We start from the raw sequence: 6,739 nt of genomic DNA, 5'->3' as shown, positions 1-6,739 counted from the left end.
TCATCATTTGTGAGTCAAAGCATTTCTGGCTTTGTGGCTTTTCATGAATGTAGTTCTCTTATAGGGTCAGCCTCTATATTTTCCTGAAGTACCACCCCCTCCACATTCTGCTTCCCTGAGGGTCAGTCATAAGGATAGGCAAAAGTTTCTTCCACTACCAATACCTGAGGCCTCTGCAGTTTCCAGTGTTAGCCACAGGTATCGAGATGGAAACCCATAGTTCCTCACTAGATAGCAGTTTTCAAAAAATAAATTATTGGATGTTTTTATACTGGTTTCCTGGTCTGCTGCTTCTTTGGTTTATGTTGTTTTCATTTTTAGCTTTGGACTTGCCAGGATGAGAATCTTGTGTTATATGTTGCCTATTGACCCAGGATTTGAGAAATTATTTGTGGCCAAAGTCCTTAATCTGGCTCCCAGGGCACTCCCTTGCTTCTGTTTAACAGTGAAACCATCAAGGAACTGGAGATCTAACATACAAGCCACTAGGGTTCTTATAAAACCATAATGAGTCTTCCTGTTATCCTAAAACACATGGAAAATCCCTAGAAGTCACATCATTCTATTGTGGAGACTAAGGCTGGATTTTTTTTTTTTTTTTCGGAGTATCTTTCCCCTCTATTTCCTAGTCCTCTCACATGGAACCAGTCTGAGGGAAAAGAAGTGAGGCTACCACTATATATAAAAAATAGATCTAAAAACCAAATTTCTTCTGTAGAGCACAGGAACTATATTCAATATCTTTTAATAACCTTTAATGAAAAGGAATATATGTATGCATGACTGGGACATTGTGCTGTATACCAGAAATTGACACATTGTAACTGATTATACTTCAATAAAAATAGAATAAAATAAAGTGAGGCTACAAGCTCAGGCTGCAAATTTGAATGCCTGGGGCTGCTGTAGAGGAACTGGTGACAGAAGATGTGTTGTTAGCAGCACCTGGTGGAGAAAAACCCTGGTACTCAGAAACATCTCTGGGGAACTTGGAAGTCAGTAATGTTATATTAACATTTATTGACTTCAGAATCTCACCTCCCATCCTCACAAAATCTCTCTTCATCTTATTAAAGAATGAATATAGGAATCAAAGGTGACTCAGAAGATTTTTTTCACAAGTTTTCAAACTGTGGCAAGATACACATAACATAAAATTTATCATCTTAATCACTTTTTAGCATGTAAGTTACTGATGTCAGATACTTTCAGTTTGTTGTGTGACCATCATCACCATGCATCCCTGGAACTCTTTTTATCTTGCAAAACTGAAACTCTGTATCTATTAAACACTAACTCCCATTTCCTCTACTTATGACTCATTGGTTTTTGGCCTGGGTGACTGGAAAGATGGTGGTCCCCTCCCTTCTCCTATATTATCACTGCCAGTCATCTTTTGATGGCATATCCTTTGGTTTGACTGTCCTTCAATGCTTATTTTAACCTCATGTTGTAAGTATTATTAGCTGGGGTCAGACATGGTGGTTTACTCGGGACAGCCACCTACATACAACCCATGGTGATTTTTATTTTCAGAATTTTCCTAATGCCTGCTCCAGGGTGCTGGTGTTTCTCATCCCCCAGTGTCCAATGTTTAGGGTCATCTAAAGTGAACATCTAATCCCTAAACTTACTCTAAAAGTCATGATTTCCATGGATATAACCACAATAAGGACAAAGGAAATTTGAAATATTAAGGAGTTTACTGTCACTTCCATCATATGTTTAAGAGCTTTCAGGATGCAGAGTGCTTTTTTCCCCATACGTTGTCACACTGCATCACCTCCACAAACCCTGTAAGGCAGTTGTTATTTTCATCCCACTTTTTAGAAATGAGGAAAGTGAGTCTGAAAGAGAAAGTAACTTGGCAAAGTTCATGCAAATTGTCAAGTCTCTGTCTCTGCTTTTCCCCAAAAAGGGAGACATTCTTGAAGTTGGAGGAAATATGAAATGAGTACAATCATTACTTCCTTGAAAATTAATAATTCCAAATAAACTAACCAGTTGAGCTTTGGGTACTAGTTGAATTTGGTTGAGGGAGGTTCAAAACTAAATTTCTCACCTCAATCTTATGTATTTGGTTATTTGACTGCCATTTTGAAAACTTGCTTAAATATTCTCACTTCTTCTTATATAGTTTCATTCTCTTACCGTAACTTGGTAGTTAGCTTCTTTTTCATTCCTGTGCTTAAGTGTAACTGCTTGTTGGTCAGCTGTAGAAAACTGATGTTCTTTTTCCTCTTAAATGATCCTCATGCCTGTCAGATCCTCTCCAGCTTCCCTGCATCTTTCTGCATCTCTGGCACAGAAATACATAACTGTACCATGTATTGAAGTGGTAAAATTCTCACTCTGTTCTTGTTTCTCATCAGATTTTCCTCCAGCTCCCTTCTGTTTATAATTGACAACTTTTCAGCTCTTAGGTCTTCAGCACAAATGGTTACTTTAGGACAGATTTAAATTATAGGAAACATTTCATGTTTATCCTTCATATTCCCTTTACTGTCCTTTTAATATTGACCAACTTAGCATAAGGAATTTTTCTTGGGTTTTCTCCTCATGAGCTGGACGCCGGGGTCTATCCTGGGGCTGTGTCTGCGGCAACTTACCAGCCACAAGCCTCTCTTGTCTTTCACTGGGACAGATGGTGCACTCCATGGGGGAGGAAATGAGCAGATGTGAGCAGCTATCTTCAGGTTGTGGGGGAGAGACATGAGGCCTGGGCTCCAGGAAAGAGAAAATGTTCCATTTTCAAATCCCAGAGTCCTTCCACTTAGCCAAGGGTGACCCTTCTCTCAGGACAGCCACATTCCAAATGCCAGGTGATGTGTGGAATTCTAAAGACTTGTGGAAAGACATGATTCTCACCCATCAGTAACTGTGTGAGGTTCTGTGTTGAAGAGAAGGGCCTTGAATATTTGTAAAATCCCATGGAAAGCTTCTGTCCCCTTTCACACTGAGTCTTTTTTTTAAATTGAAGTTTAGTTAATTTAGTGTTATAATAGTTTCAGGTATACAGCAAAATGATTCAGTTATACATATATATTATACATATATATATCTACATATATCTATATCTATCTATATATATATGTGTTCTTTTTCAGGTTCTTTTCCATTATAAGTTATTACAAAATATTAAATATAGTTCCCTGTGCTATACAGTAAGTCCTTGTTGTTTATCTATTTTATGTATAGTAGTGTGCATCTGTTAACCCCAAACTCCTAATTTATCCCTCCCCCCTCTTCCCCTTTGGTAACCATAAGTTTCTTTTCTAAGTCTGTACGTCTGTTTCTGTTTTGTAAATCAGTTTATTTGTATCATTTTTTTAAGATTCCACATATACGTGATAGTGTATGGTATTTATCTTTCTCTGACTTCTTCACTTAGTATGACAATCTCTAGGTCCATCCTTGTTGCTGCAAATGGCATTATTTCATTCTTTTTATGGCTGAGTAGTACTCCATTGTGTATATTGACCACATCTTCTTTATGCAGTCATCTGTCAGTGGACATTCAAGTTGCTTTTTAAGTTATTACAAGTTTCAGTCCTACTGATGTCTTTGGAGTGCTGTGTGTTTTCTGTTCAGTTTCTTCATGAGCTGTCATTGAGTCTCTGGAGTTCAAGAAGAGAATAGCTTCTCTTCACACGCCTTCTTCCTCCTGCTTCCCTCCCTCTGCTCATCCTCTTCTTTTTCACATAGTATCTCCTATGCATTTTTTTTTCCAGTCTTCAAAAGTTCTTTGACATATATTATCTTGCCACCACAAAGTATTTTGGTACATCTACCCATGAATCCATGTGTCAGTTATAACCATAAACATGGCCATTTCACATGATAATCTCCATAGATAACTGATTTGCACAAACAGGTCAGTATCCCCTCCCCTTCCCCCCAGGCATGAGCTGAAACCCCACCAGGGATTTAAATTTGTGACTTTGCTTTTCTTCAGAGCCAAACACTCAGTCTTTGCTATGAGCTGCCCATTCTTCTCATGCTCCTGGTTCTTTGCTGATAAGCTCTTCCTTCCCCTGTAATAGAAGCTATGGAGACAGGAAAAATAGCAGCTTCCTGTTCCACCTCAACTGTTTATTATGTTTAATTAACTCCTCTATGGTGATTTCTATTTTTGCTGGCCAGGATTGCATTCATATTCCAAAACTTAGTTTTCAGTGGTGGTTATATTCTAAAGTGTTTACCAAAGTAGGCCTGGCTTTATGATTAACTCCACAGAAAAGACTGCTACTATCTTTCAGTTATCCAGGAAGCATCACAAGTGGTGGTGGATTGTGACTGCTTGGGCATAAAGGGCAACTAAATTCCACTGTGGAAATGAAAAGGCACCATTGGTGTCTGTGATGCCAATGTATGTGTGATAAACAAAAGAGAAGACAATGGTAGGTTAAGTTTCAAAATATAATAAAAATATAGGATCTAATATACAAAGAATGGCCATGCTTTTAAGGACTTCCCTCACCTGATGTGAAGTAGGGATTAAAGAAGGGATGTCTAGGTGGGGAATATCCTCAAACTGCCTTCCCCAAAGTCTTCTGGAAAGTCTTCTTCACTGTGATAACACACAGCCAACTGGCAGCTGAAAGTTAGGTAAATGCCACTTTATCCCTCAGGAAGCATCAAGAACCAGCAAACTGTGGGCACCCACTCTCCTTCTTCTCCAACTGCATTGGCCAGACTCTTTGGGTTGTAAGTAGCAAAAGCCCAATTCAAAATGATGAAAGGACAATAAATAGGATTTTATGCACTCAGCAAGTGACAGTTCCAAGGACAGCAAGCTTCAGACACTGGCTGGATTCAGGGGCACAAGTCATTCCATATCTAAGTTCTGCTTTGCTCTGTTTTGACTTCATTTTTAGGTTCTTACCTCATGGTGGCAAGATGGCAGTCAAAGGTCACTGTCTTTTACCCTCTCCTCTAGTTAATACCAGTTGGAAAAGTCCATCTCTCTCCCAATAGTTTCAAATTCTAAAGAAGTCTGGGAATTGAGTCTGATTTGGACTGACTGGATCATGCCCCCCCCCCCCGAACTGTGACTAGAAAAGGGGGGACTTCGTGCTGATTGGCCAGACCTGGATTGCATGTTCACCCTTGGAGCCAGCCCTAAATCACCTGGACTGAGAGGAAAGTGAATGTGGATGCTTTAGTATCAGTTCCATTACCAAATGGAGGGAGACTGGATGCTGTACAGATGAAACAATGAATGTGCACTGGGATCAAGTTACAGCTGCAGCTGCCTTGAAGGAGAAGTTGAATGGTTTGCTCTAGTGCATGCAGCTTTTTCTAGAATTTCTGAGGCTGACTGTACTGAACTCACCCAGTTGCGATCCCTCCCACTGCTCTCCTGGATTGCTGTGCCTTTTGTTGCATGTTTGTAACTCATGTATCACTTCTTACCCGCAAGCACTATTTCTGTCACGTTGATGGGAGTTGGCTCACCACCTCTCCCAGATTTTAAAGTCTTTTATACTTATGCAAGCTTAAAAAAAAGCTAGACTGTAGTTTTTGATGTATGGGGGTGAGTACTTGGGGCAGAGGTTAATAGAATTGATTTTGAAGTTAGATTTGCTGTAGGAATCCCATTCAAGATTCTGTCAGCCCCAAGTACCTACCTGCTCTTGACTTCAGGTCTTAGTTTAGAGCAACAAGTTCCAAAGACACCAAGAAAATTAAAAGCTTTATTTTCTCTTCTGTATTCCAGTTTTAATTTGCAAAATGTTTTGTGTTGTGATATTTATAAAAGAATCAACTCCAGATTATGTGTCACTGTTTGTGGCTTTGTTAAGAGAGAATCTTCATATTTTGACAACTTCATTATTTTTTAAAATGTCAACTGGTAAATAAATTAACATTGCAGACTCCAGATGGTGGGTCAAATGTCTCTCTCCCTCCTGAGTTTCTCAGCCAGCCCTCAGCCTGCATGTTGTTAAAGGCAGTCTTGCTATTATCCCAACCCTGTTATACCTGGGGGCTCCATGTGACATGCTGCGACCACATGACAGGCCAAGGAAAAGAACCCAGAGACTATTGATTTCCACCCACCTCCAGGAAGCATCTGTCTTAGTCTGGGAGACATCAGCCTCCTTCATTCCTAGAATCTGGGAGTCTGTGCAGGGTCTACAGTCCAGCAGAAGGGATTGTGAGGAAGAAAATGCTAAGTCACATGAGTGACTGCTCTGGAAAAACAACAGTGAAAGCATCTCCACTTCATCTGAAGTGTGGAAGCCAGCAGCGCTGAGGGAACACCCAGCAGCACCTCACAGGGTGGGTTTGAGGCCAAGCCAGTGGCACCCACCACTGCTTGAGAGCCCTCCCATTTTCAGAACCAGCCTACTTCTGCAGGGTATTAATGACTACTGTGCATATAGACAGCTGCTAACACCAGTCAGGCTCTGTGCTTGATCTCATTGGAGCCCCATGACAACCCTAGGAAAGTAGTACTACTATTTTCATCCCCATTTGACAAAGGAGAAAACTAAGGCAAGGAATGATGAACATACTCTCCAAGAGTCACAGAGCTGAAGTCCAAGCCTGGTCAGCCTGGAATCGGGCATTTAACACCATACTACCTGCTTCTGCATATAGAGGATTTATTATATATGGAAAGTTGCTGAGGTGCTTCTGAATAAGGCTCCTGGCTAAGGAATTCTATTTTTAGCAAGGCATGGATTTGGCAGTGGGTGAAGGGGAAGTGTCTAGGTTGTGGGATTTTTCAGTCTGT

The sequence above is a fragment of the Camelus dromedarius genome, chromosome 26 (genome assembly GCF_036321535.1).
Source record: "Camelus dromedarius isolate mCamDro1 chromosome 26, mCamDro1.pat, whole genome shotgun sequence".
In the NCBI taxonomy this organism is placed as follows: domain Eukaryota; kingdom Metazoa; phylum Chordata; class Mammalia; order Artiodactyla; family Camelidae; genus Camelus; species Camelus dromedarius.
Note: the sequence above shows the minus strand (reverse complement) of the source record.